General features: G+C 48.4%; 1 long non-coding RNA gene across 1 annotated transcript; it reads left to right on the top strand.

Moving 5' to 3' along the window:
* Positions 1-205: 205 nt before the first annotated feature.
* LOC135395803 (uncharacterized) lies at positions 206-1,311 on the top strand. The gene is made up of 3 exons (XR_010423222.1): positions 206-419; positions 901-1,057; positions 1,183-1,311. It is a non-coding gene; the product is annotated as an uncharacterized LOC135395803 (long non-coding RNA).
* Positions 1,312-12,119: the final 10,808 nt, after the last annotated feature.

Here is a 12,119-nt window from a genome sequence, read left to right as displayed (position 1 = left end):
GACTCATCACGTATCGCACCATAGTCAATAAACAAAAGAGAGAGATAAAAAAACATATTTTACCTTTTCCACGGGAACTATAATGATCGGTCACGTATGTTGAGGGATATAACGATATAACAAGAATGAAGTTCCCAACAAGCGCGAGCCGAAGCGTAACGACGTCTGCCTCATCGCCATCGACATTCTCCAACCGCCGTTTCAAACAGGCGAGGTGCGTCGTCGTAGCGGTTCGGCAGGATATGGCATGTTACACGAAAGGGTCTTTGGAACCTCAGCATCATGCGTATTTTGTACTGGAATCTCGGGAGCATCGAGGCAGTACTGGCCAGTACGTCGAACAACTACGTTGTGCATAACAACGATTGCCGTGGTGTGCGAGAGCTAGCGTTCCTTTGTTCTCCGGCTTTGCAGTTAAGGTGAGTTCGTTCTTCCTTTTGCCTCACTTAAGATTTGTGCGTTGTTGTTTTTTCAACAATCACATGTGGTAGAGGTGTGGAGCAATGACAGCTTTGTATCTGAGTAAACAGCTGTAGTTTGCTTTACCTGCGGAGTCTGGTGCGTATCACTGACGAACTCATGCGAACGGCGGAACTGTGTGAGATTGTGTGTGTACAGGTACAAAGTGCAAGTCCAATTCTTCACATCTCTTTGATTCAGGATTTGATTGGGAATGATGAAAGCAATGGTGAAGCAAATTCTATTAACTATGCGCAGCCTGCTAGTAGATAAGCTTGGCTCAGCTACAGTTGTCTTTCGTATAAAGGATAGCAGTTATGTTTTCACGTTTGACTGCACTGTTTTTCAAAGTTCGTTGTTTTTTGCATGACCGCTTATCTTTCTTAAATGTCACATGGACGCGATGTGACTCTAGATTAATAAAACATGACCGTTTTACAGTATCCACACACAGCCATGGATAGCCTCACACATGTGTAAAGTTACTGCTGTCTCTACAACACTGAAGAGCCAGGCATAAACCGGAAGACGTCGCTTGGGTCTGCCAGTTATTAGGCTGCTTCCGCATGTAACCATCTATACTGCAAGAGAAACTGCGGTAAGTCACTGTCTTGCATTTGTTCCCACTTTTTGCAGAGTGTCTGTTTTTTACGCCTATTTATAGCAGTGCTTGAGCTGCTATCCCAATAGATGGAATTAACTATGTTATTGGTTATCTTTCAGGGATGCCGGTTGCGAAGTGGCGTAGCAATCACGTGATTATTATTATGACCATTATTGTCTTATTATGCGTCTTATCCGTGTCACCCTATATTGTTAATAATTAGCCTATTTATGTTGTAATATCACATTTTGTACTATTAGAAAGAGCGTTTCTTACAGTGCATGTAACACCACTGTACTTGGTTTGTGTTCAATAAACAAGAGTTCGTTGATACGATGTTTTCTGTTGCAGAGTAGTATTTTCTGTAGAATAAGTAAAAATTGCAAAAAAGCTACAAAATACAATAATAATAATACGTCCTGTATATGTCCTCTATATGTCCAAGTATCCCTGAGAGACATTCCTGGAACCTTCCCTGGATCAGCAAATGTGGAAGAAATACGGCTCCTCTGTCTGTCCCAGAGCCGTCAACGGGCTATTCAGCCTAGTCCCTGGGATATCCCAATATCCCAAGTGGGATATCCTGTGGACGTTTCTGAGACATATATGGTTTACTGGGACGTGACTTAGGTTTGACGAGGCTGTGCGGTTGGGATCACGCCTGTGTGACTAAACTTTTGTTGTTTGTTGTTGGAACCTTTTGCTTGCTGTGTCTTCCTTGGTGACGGAACGGACGGGCCGGCGCCCCGAGGTTGTGGAAACACGGGTTCCCACAAAGTTTACGAAGTCCGTACACATCACGTGATGATTTGACGTACGGGAGTGTCCGAAGCTTTCACAGGTGTTCCCTTTCGATGCGTTTCTTGTCACCAAAACGTTCCGTCAGCACTTCGATGGCATCTGTATAACACTCCTCCGTTGCTTGTAGACCAGAAATTGCTGTCGCTGCGGGCCCGTCCAGCAAAGAGCGTAGATAGTAGAATTTCTCCGCTTTGGTGAGGGAGTTATTTTCATGAACGGCGCCTTTGAACTGTTTCCAGAAGCTTCCCCACATTGACAGCTCGCCGCGAAACCTTACCATTTGCGACTTGGGAAGTCGGATACCGTTGGATTTCGCCGTGTTGTTGGATTGAGGCGACGATGCAGTCACTTGAGCTGCCGTTGTTGCGATTGGAGTAGCGCCAAAGCCGGAGATCTTCGTTCGCAAATTTGCCATGGTGCTTACTCCGTTGTCCTCATACTCCAGTGCGATGTCCAGCTCGGATTCCACCTCGTCATCCTTCAGATACTGCTCCAACTCGTTATTAAGATGTGTGAGTTCTTCGTTATTTACCCGTAGCCGTTCCAGAAGACTCTCAAGTAACATCCGATCCGGCGATTCGTTAGCGATAACCGCAGAGGCTTCGCCGATGAGTTTCGTCACTTGACGTCTTCTCGATGCACGCTTCTGCTTCACTCGTTCCATAACTGCAAGATTGCTCGTTGAGGTCCTGAGAATATATCCCGGGTTTCGGCACCAGAAATGTGTTGCAAAACTCGCAGCCTCGTTAAATGGCGCGAAGCACAGAAGCAAGAAGCGTCTTCACCCGTTGGGGTCTGGGTTAGAACTGTCTTTATTTACAAAGAGAAAAGACTGTACAAAGAAGAAGAGAACTGAAACCCGATACACGTATGTACAATACACGTTGTTACAGTGAGGAGCGAGCGTGTGGGGGATCGTCCCGAAAACGGTCGGTCATAAATTGTCCACTGCTGTCACTGTCCGCTCCTCCGTTCGCGTTGAGTCCGTGTTCTGTTACAAACAGTGACTAATGTTCTCCTGCCCCTAAAACGTGTGTGTCACTGAGCAAGCAGAGGGCAGCATACAGAAGGTTGCTGAAGAGAGCTCAAGTAAATTTCAAACTCGAATAAAAGAACTTCATGATGAAAGAAGGAAGTCACTGAAAATGTTAGCCAGCTGTAGTACTCGAGCACACATCTTCTGGATTACCGGTCCTCCAGGTGATGTCATCCTTCAGGTGACGCACCCTTGCAAGTCACTAGAGAGGCGTGTTAGCTTAGCTCAATTGGTAAGAGCCCTGGATCGGTAATCCAGAAGATGTGGGCTCGAGTCCTACAGCTGGCTAACCTTTTCAGTGGCTTCCTTCTTTCATCATTCATTTCTCGCTGGAGGCTTTGTATGTATTTGTCCTTTCTATGTGTTCCAGCCTCAGAACATCAATTGCCATCATGTTCAAAAGGACTTCGTCATACTGTCATAGTTGGAGCATTTTTTTTCTGCATATTATTTTAAAATAATGGCTGCTAAAAATGTGTCAGACACCGTTACCAAGGGTGCCGTCTGTCGCAGGTGAAACATGAGTTTTCCCAGAAGCCCAATAATGTATGACGCTGCATCACGTATGCCATTTTGGAACAATCTCTGCAGACATATTGCGAAGATATTATCTGAGTGCCACAATAAACTATATGAACCACATTTCATGTTCCATCATCTTTGACTACAGGATGCATATTTGAGTATTTGAGCAGCACAAGATACAAAGCTTGGTTTCTCAAGGTCTACATCCTACTCGCACTGGGTGCGTACTTTGCACTGTGAGTATGGAAGCAGCGCAAGCGTAGAAGACGACGACTCGAAAAGACGAGCGCGTGATAGAACCAAGCGCAAATGCAAGCCATGCCATCTTGGCGAATGTAAGTCGTATAATAAAGAGCCGTTTCCTTCGACGCCTGTTGTTCCCCCAGTCGTAGCCCCCACATCTGGCGCAGTCGACAACGGACTCCCTCGACCAGACAGCATGCCGTTATTCAACTGGACCGACGCAACGCCCAGTGAGGTACATGCCTTGACAATCGACTTTCTCAGAGCTGAGCTTGACCGCCGTGGATTGGAAACTACTGGCTTAAAAGATGAAATAGTGCAGCGCCTTCATGAAGCTATTTTATCTGAAAGAACACAGCTTGCCGACACTACAGAAACGCCGTCGTTGCCCGCCGGCACGTCACAGGCGCCTTCGGATACTACCGCGTTGCTAGCAGCTTGCATCCAGCAGAATGCCCAACTTATACAAATGTTACAAGCTTCCCGACCGCAGCAACCACTGCAGGTAGCACCACTGCAGGTAGCAACACTGCCAGACTGATCTGCCTCTGTCCCTACCTTCGAAGATTGCAAACACACGTCTCCTAAGCGGTGGATTGAGGAAATGGAAAAGACGCAACAATTAGCGGCATGGCAGGATTCAACGGTGCGAGCAATCGCAATTAGTAAACTTCGTGGAACAGCAAAAGATTGGCATTTCTCGACGGGACACGTGGACCCAATGGAAAGCCGCCTTTCTTAAACAGTTTGACGACACACTCACGATTGTAGAGTAGCAGACTAGAGTTGCAGATAGGAAGCAAGGACCGCAAGAAACGCTCCACCAGCATAGGTGGGCATTTTCCTGCGGCCTCACTCATCCTCACCTCACGAAGCACGGACTTTATCAGCCTCACTCACCCTCACCAAATTTTCCTCACCAGTAACTTAACCTCAGTCGCCCTCACCCTCACATTCCATTTCAAGTTTTTCCCTCACGAACCTCACTTCAGGGCATCGGGATCCCGAAAGGCCTCACCATCCTCATCCTCACATGCCTTCACCTCATGAGGCTATTCACGACCCTCATGGCCTCGCGTATCTTCACCTCATGAGGGTCCTCATCCTCACTTGTCCTCACCTCATGAGGGCTCTCATGGCCTCAGGAGTCCACATCCTCACGTGCTCTCACCTCATGAGGGCCCTCATGGCCTCACGTACCTTCACCTCATGAGGACCCACATGGCCTCATGTGTCTTCAAGTCACTAGGAGACACATACGTGAGCCTCAAAAGAACTTTCCGTCATGTTCACATGAGACGTCGGCGTTTATCTACTGTGTCGGTAGTTGGTACTAATGATACTGCGCGGCATTAAACTCTTTACAGGGTTTCGTGCTGTGCTTGGATAAATGTGCTGACAGTTGTTACTGTCACAGTGAGGTTTACCGTTAGTGTTTGGCATCAGTAAAGTGGAGCCCGAAATACTACAGTGCAGATGTACAGTTACGGAAATGATCGGGTGATGGCGGGGAATAGTGCTTGAAGAGATCCTGTACTCGATTCTCAGAACCGTATGACGCTGCTGCCAGAATCGGAGGATACGCTCACAGCTGAAGTGTTTGGGCACAACGATGGTACTTAATCGCACCTGCAATCTTCTCCTTCTTTTACATTTCAAAGTCGCGCTACAGTCACGGGGATTCCAGTTTTCTTGGCTTCGTTTTGAGGAGACAAAGAAATATTTTGAAAATTCTTACAACTACATGATGAAAAACCCGAGACGGGAAAAGATGAAAAACAGACGACGCACACAAACTCTCAATTTCAACGTCTGTTTTTCGTCTCTTCCCCAGTCTCGGGTTTTTCATCATAGATATTTTTTTTTATTTGTTTGTTCTGCTTTGTTAGTTCCTTCCTTAGTACTTCCTTCATTATTGCTGTCGCACAGACTTTGGGGAGCCCGGTAAAGGCTGCTTTATATTGAGCTTTATGCTGTTAAGAACAAGAGATGTCAAAATAAAAAGAAAGCCTCGTTACATTCCCAGCAGCGGTAACAGTTGCTTAAAAAGAAAATACAAAAACACCGCACATGGCACCTTTGGCACGACACAGCACGCATGTGTCCAGTTGCAATCATTCGAAATTAGCGGGGGAAAGCAGCTGCACGCGCTTTCGAAAACGCGGTACAGGGCCTCTCCAAACGAGGTTGCTATTCCAGTAAACGGGCAGAAAAACGAATCCACAAGAGGTAGTGTGGCGCGCAAAGACGACTTCGAAATCGTTTTTCCTATTCTCGGGGGTTTATCTTATGCAACAACATAACGTGACCGCCTAAGAGAGTCATGACTTATCTGTAAGGTCACTAATAAAAAAGTCGCATGCCCCTTTGACGTGAGATTCTTCATGGTAGCCTTCATACAGGGCGGTTCACCAACCCTGATAGAAATTCATAGTAAAAAAACGTAGGCCCTGGAGAGACATGCGGTGAAGGGATTTTTTTCTGCCAGTAAACTTTTGTCACATATTTGTAAAATTTTTACTTCAATTGACGGAAAGTTAATTTCTTGAATTGAACTCCGAAATTTCCCAAGGCAATCTAACGTATTCTTTGCGGAAATGGGTTCCCCGTCGTCATTTTACTCAGTACAGCGCATAACCCCACTCGTAATGCAATGGCAATTGCCGAAATAAATTCGCCGAAAATCGTGGAAATGAGAGCCCTTGGCACCGCCTCTTTTTTGACGGCTCTAAGTTTGAGCGCAAAGCTGCGAAGAAAGGAGGTTACATTGACACGCCACACGAGGGGGAAAGGGTGACAAACCCAACCCACAGAAGAGTTCCGCTGCCAGGTATCAGCTTTGCCCACGTCAGTTTCAGGGTCGCGCTCTTTTTCCTTTATTCGTGTTTTGCTCAGTGTGTTTGTTTGCTTTTGGGTGCGTACGCGGCTGTTTTCACTATGACCGCTGATAGCAGTCTCGTAGTTTTTCTGGACCACCTTACACTCTTAAAAATGAACTTCACCGCATAGCACGCTCCTAGCCAACCAACATCTCGAATGATATCGTTATCTGTCCTGATTTGTTGAAAACGGGAGGCGTACGCCTTTTCTGTGACACTTATGCTGTTCATAATTGTCACAGAAAAGGCGTACGCCTCCCGTTTTCAACAAATCAGGGCAGATAACGATATCATTCAAGGTTATGGTTGGCCAGGAGCGTGCAATGCGGTGAAGTTCATTTTTAAGAGTGTATTGTCATGAACCTGTGTATGTGTGAGAGAGAGTTGTATGCGCGAACGCCTGTCAGCTCTCTTCTTTTTTCAATTCGTTTGTTTCAACATGCTACGGATTTCTTCACATTCAACACACTTCCTGTGTACTTTGATTAGGCTATCGTTAGCGTAGAAGCGTTCGCCATCTGCTGCAATGCACAGGTAGGGTCTCCTAATTGTATCTTCCACGGCCCTTTTTATTTCGGATCTGGAAAGCGACGAGCAGAAAGCAGTGATTTTCCCCTGCTGGTCAGCCAGCGCTCGTGGTTCGCTTTTGTATACCTCGTCTTTGATGCGACCCCAGAGGTAGAAGTGCATCGGCGTCAAGTCCGGAGACCTGGCAGGCCATGACACTGGACCAAATCAGCCAGCCCACTTCTCCCGGAACATGTGACGGAGCAGCTGTACTGCACGCCGCGCGCTGTCAGGTGGAGCCCCATCGTACTGAAACCACACGCGGGTCTGTTCAGCAAGAGGCAGGTCATCAATAAAGCTGAACACGGCATCTAAAATTTCGCTACAGTAACGGTTGGCATTTAGGGGTCCCGTGAAAAAGATTGGCCCAATAATGGCTCCGTTATAAATCCCGGCCCATACATTCAATCCCCACTCGTACTGATGCTTGCAGTCCCGTAGCCAGTGTGGGTTTGTTTGGCTCCAATAATGCGCGTTGTGTCGATTCACTTGAGCGCTATGGCAGAAGTGGGCCTCATCAGCCCAAATGACCCTGTTCACAAAGTTTCTGCTTTCCTGGGTGCGACATCGGATCCAGTTACAGAAATCCAGCCGTTTCTGGTTGTCGCCCGGCTGGAAATGTTGATGAAGGCTTACGTGGTATGGGTGGAGTTCGTGCTTGTGTAGTATCCTCAGCACACTTGACTTTGATGTCTGTACTCACTTTGCCAGGGTGCGCAGACTTTACGTGGAGATCATCTCCTACTTCTTTCAGGGCCTGGTCTGTTTGTGTCGACTCACTGGCAGAGAATGGGTGTGACCGGCTCTGGGTACCGGAATGGAAACTTCCTGTTGTGGACAGTCTCACAAATGCACGCCTCATGGTACAAGAGCTCACCACCCTAGTTCCTGGAAGCATTTCACTGTATTTGAGGACTGCTCTGTCATAGTCCATACCTGCAGCCCCCAGAGCAATGATCATCCTTGTTTTTTCTTGGTTGGAATACACGGTGCTTGCCATCGCTGCCGTTTACTTGTTCACTGCATTTACTGAGACCGGAGTGCAAAACGGTCCAAAAATGTATTTCCTTCCCTACCTGTCAACACGTCGGGTGACCTCATCTTTGATAAGATAGCTCTGATTCCCGCACTCACCGCGGGTGTTTGTTCCGTGGGTAAGGCTTGTAACCCTTTCCCCCCTCGTGTGGCGTGTCAATGTAACCTCCTTTCTTCGCAGCTTTGCGCTCAAACAGAGCCGTCAAAAAAGAGGCGGAGCCAAGGGCTCATCTCCATGAATTTTCCACGAATTTATTTCGGCAATTGCGATTGCATTACGAGTGGGATTATGTGCTATACTGAGAAAAATGACCACGGGGAACTCATTTCCGCAAAGAAAACGTCAGGTTGCCTTGGAAAATTTCGGAGTTCAATTCAAGAAATTAACTTTCCGTCAATTAAAATGAAATAAAAATGTTACCAATATGTGGGAAAAGTTATTGGCAGAAAAAAAATCCTTTGACCGCATGTCTCTCCCGGGCCAACGTCTTTTACTAATTAATTAATATAATGATAATTAATTTCTATAATGGTTGGTGGACCACCCTGTGTATGGAGGAATGAAACCTAAGAACGGAACATGGCGATCCTCGAAGATCTTCGAATTTCCATTGGCCCTTCGCGCGGAGTGATGTCATCTGACGCACACCTTCTCCAAGCGAGGGGATACAGTGGCTTCCCCTTCATCCGTGAGACTCTTCACGAATGAACCCATGACTTCATCCGTGAGGTTCCTCACGAAAGGCCTCACGGCCTCATCCGTGAGGTTCCTCACAAAGGGCCTCACGGCCTAAACCGTGAGGTTCCTCACAAAGGGCCTCACGGCCTCAACCGTGAGGTTCCTCACAAAGGGCCTCACGGCCTCATCTGTGAGGCTCCTCACGGAATACCTTGTACCCTCACGTATTGATGGCCTCACGACGACTGGCCTCATGAGGGCCCTCACGGTGGGCCTCATGAGGGACAATGCCTCACGACTGTCCTCATGAGGAACTTTCAGCGTGGTCTGGCCTCACTTACCCTCACCTCATCGTCGTGAGGTGAGGGTGAGGCGTCCTCATGAGTGAGGCCGCCCAGCTATGTCCACCAGTATAGTTTTTCAAAGTTGCGGCTTCTGGCACGAAGTCCGGTAACCCTCTCAGTCAAGCACAAGATCGACTACTTGTTGCAAGGAGTTAATGACCCAATGTTAGTGGCATCAATATGTGCGCAACGACCAAAGACTATCGATGACTTTATCGAAATCGTCACGGAGCTCGATAACACTTTAGCTCACGTGAAACCACGCAGTGCACATACCGCGACGCATCAAATGCCTCGAACTTCGACAGGTACAGTTAGTACAGCTAGCGCACCGGGTCGACAAGTAACTCCACGTCCTGAAGGACAACAACAAGCCCAGTCAGACACAAGGCGCCGCATCACAGCATTACCTGCGACACAACAAGAATCACGTTATGCAGCTGTCTCGGTGAAGTATGGAGCACCAGCTTTTCGCCGAGGACAAGACATTAATGAAGCAGTTTGTTATAAATGTAAACAGAAAGGGCACTTGGCGGCACATTACCGACAGCAACAAGCAACAGCACAAGACGGCACAAACTCCCCAGCCCCAACGTTACCAGCTTGTCACACTCATATGCTGGAAGGATCACAAGTCTTGTGTCCGATGGTACCAACCAACATAGAAGGATATGGTTCCGTTCATGCCTTCCCGGACAGTGGCTCCAAGTTGACCATCATTTCAGACATCATCGCCACTAACAGACCAGTAACTCCATGGAATGGACCCCCCTTGTCTGTAGTTGGTGGTGGACACGTTACTCCTGTAGGGACTACGCCTATCACGGTACCAATTGCAGGAATATCAGGAACCGTAAAAGCAGCTATCCTTCACCGCAACATTTTGCCCTTCATTCTGGGTGAAGATTGGTTCCTAGCCGCCCAAGCAGAACTTCACGTCAAACCGCCCCACCCTTCAGAAATACGTCACCCGCCGTCTGGAACTGCCATCCTCGGCGAGGAGAAACTAGTCCCCAAAACGCTCAACGCAGTTGTTTTACAGCTACCAGCTTTGGGCATATTCACCGAATCACCTAGCCAGGGCAAAGGTCTCCGCTCCGAACGCATTTTCCCAGCGGAGAAGACAGAGTGGACAAAACTAAACTGTTCAGTACGCGGGCCAGCTGAGTCAAATGAGTTAGCTACAGAAGACAGTCTACCGCTCTCTGAAGTCAAATTGGGACCACAGTTGTCAACAGACGAGCAAGACAAACTCAAAGCAGTTCTGAACAAGCATACAAATGCTTTCGCTAAAAACGACGACGACCTCGGTTGCTACACGGGCACGAAGCACGAAATTCAGCTCGTAGCAGGACAACAGCCCTACAGCCGACAACCTTACCGCTATTCTCAAGATGATCGACGATACCTTGAAGTGGAGACTAGAGCACTGCACGGGCCGACTTTTCCGGGCCCGACCCGGCCCGGGCGCATTGAAAAATGGCCCGGCCCGACCCGGGCCCGGACCTTCATATTTTTATGCGGCCCGGCCCGGCCCGGCCCGGTGACCCAGTGACTAGAGCCCGGCCCGGCCCGGCGTCTAAGCAAATAGAGCCCGGCCCGGCCCGGCCCGGTGACCCGGCGAGTAGATCCCGGCCTAGTATTTCCAGCCGCGACGTACGCGTTTCTGGCGATTATCAAACAAATTTATAAGTAAATTTATAAGGAGAGAAGACAAACATACAAGTGATGGCGGTTTAACACCGTAACCGCACGAGACCAAATTAAATCCAGAACGCACGGGGCGTTATCGTTACACTGTCAAGATTTTGCGGAGATAGAGCATGCTGCCGACAAACTGCTTCTCCCAGTCCCTATCCCTCTCACCAAGCTTTGCCAAAGTGATTGTGAAATATGTGAGGAGTGAGGAGCAATGTAAAGTGGCTTGGAGAATGTTCTAGAGGGTCGAATCATATGCATAATGCAGTACCCTTTGCTCGTCTTTGCAAAATATGCACAGGAATGACGCAAGCGCATGATGATTTGAACTAATGCATCTCCAATGTGTGGAATTAGCTGCGTGGCCCGGCCGGGCCTGACTCTCGGGAACATATTTGTCGGCCCGGGCCCGGCCCGGCCCGCGGTGGTGGCGTATTTTAACGGCCCGGGCCCGGCCCGGCCCGTGGTGCTGGCGTATTTCGTCGGCCCGGGCTCGGCCCGGCCCGGAGCACATAGCCAATAACAAGCCCGGCCCGGCCCGCGGGCCGGGTCGGGCCCGGGCCGGGTCGGGGGCCCGGGCCCGTGCAGTGCTCTAGTGGAGACAACCAGACTTCTAGCAAGCGGTATCATCGAGAGCTCAACAAGTGCACGGGCTTTTCCGGCCGTAGTTGTTACGCGAAATAAGAAGAAGAGACTCTGCGTCAATTACATTCCATTGAATCGCCTTACGATTCCGGTCGCACAGCCACTACCAAGAGCCGAAGATCTCATGGAAGACGTCTGCGGTTGCACGCTATTTGGAACGCTGGATCTAAAATCCGCCTACTGGCAAATACTTCTAAAAGTAGAGGATCAGCACAAAACGTCCTTCATAACTCACACTGGAACGTACCAATGGACAAGAATGCCCTCCGGCCTGCGCAACGCGCCTGCAACGTTTCAAAAAGTCATGTACAAAATATTTGAAGATCTTCCAGCACGGCATCGAAAATGTGGCGTTAGAGTGTACCTCGATGATATTCTGCTGTTCGACGAAAACTTTCAAGAATTTCTACAACTTCTTCAAGACGTGCTAACACTTGTAGAACAGAGTGGACTCAAGATATCTATAACAAAATACTGTCTCGCAGTCATAGCCATCAAGTTCCTCGGATACATCATATCAGGGACAGGAAAATCTCAAGATCCTGCGAAAGTAGAGGTACTAGTGAAGATGCCAGCCCCATCAACAGCAAAAGCTGTCCTCTCT

Source organism: Ornithodoros turicata, chromosome 5 (assembly GCF_037126465.1).
Source record: "Ornithodoros turicata isolate Travis chromosome 5, ASM3712646v1, whole genome shotgun sequence".
Classification (NCBI taxonomy): domain Eukaryota; kingdom Metazoa; phylum Arthropoda; class Arachnida; order Ixodida; family Argasidae; genus Ornithodoros; species Ornithodoros turicata.
The sequence above is the reverse complement of the archived record's forward strand: the minus strand, read 5'-3'. Positions and strand labels throughout refer to the sequence as shown.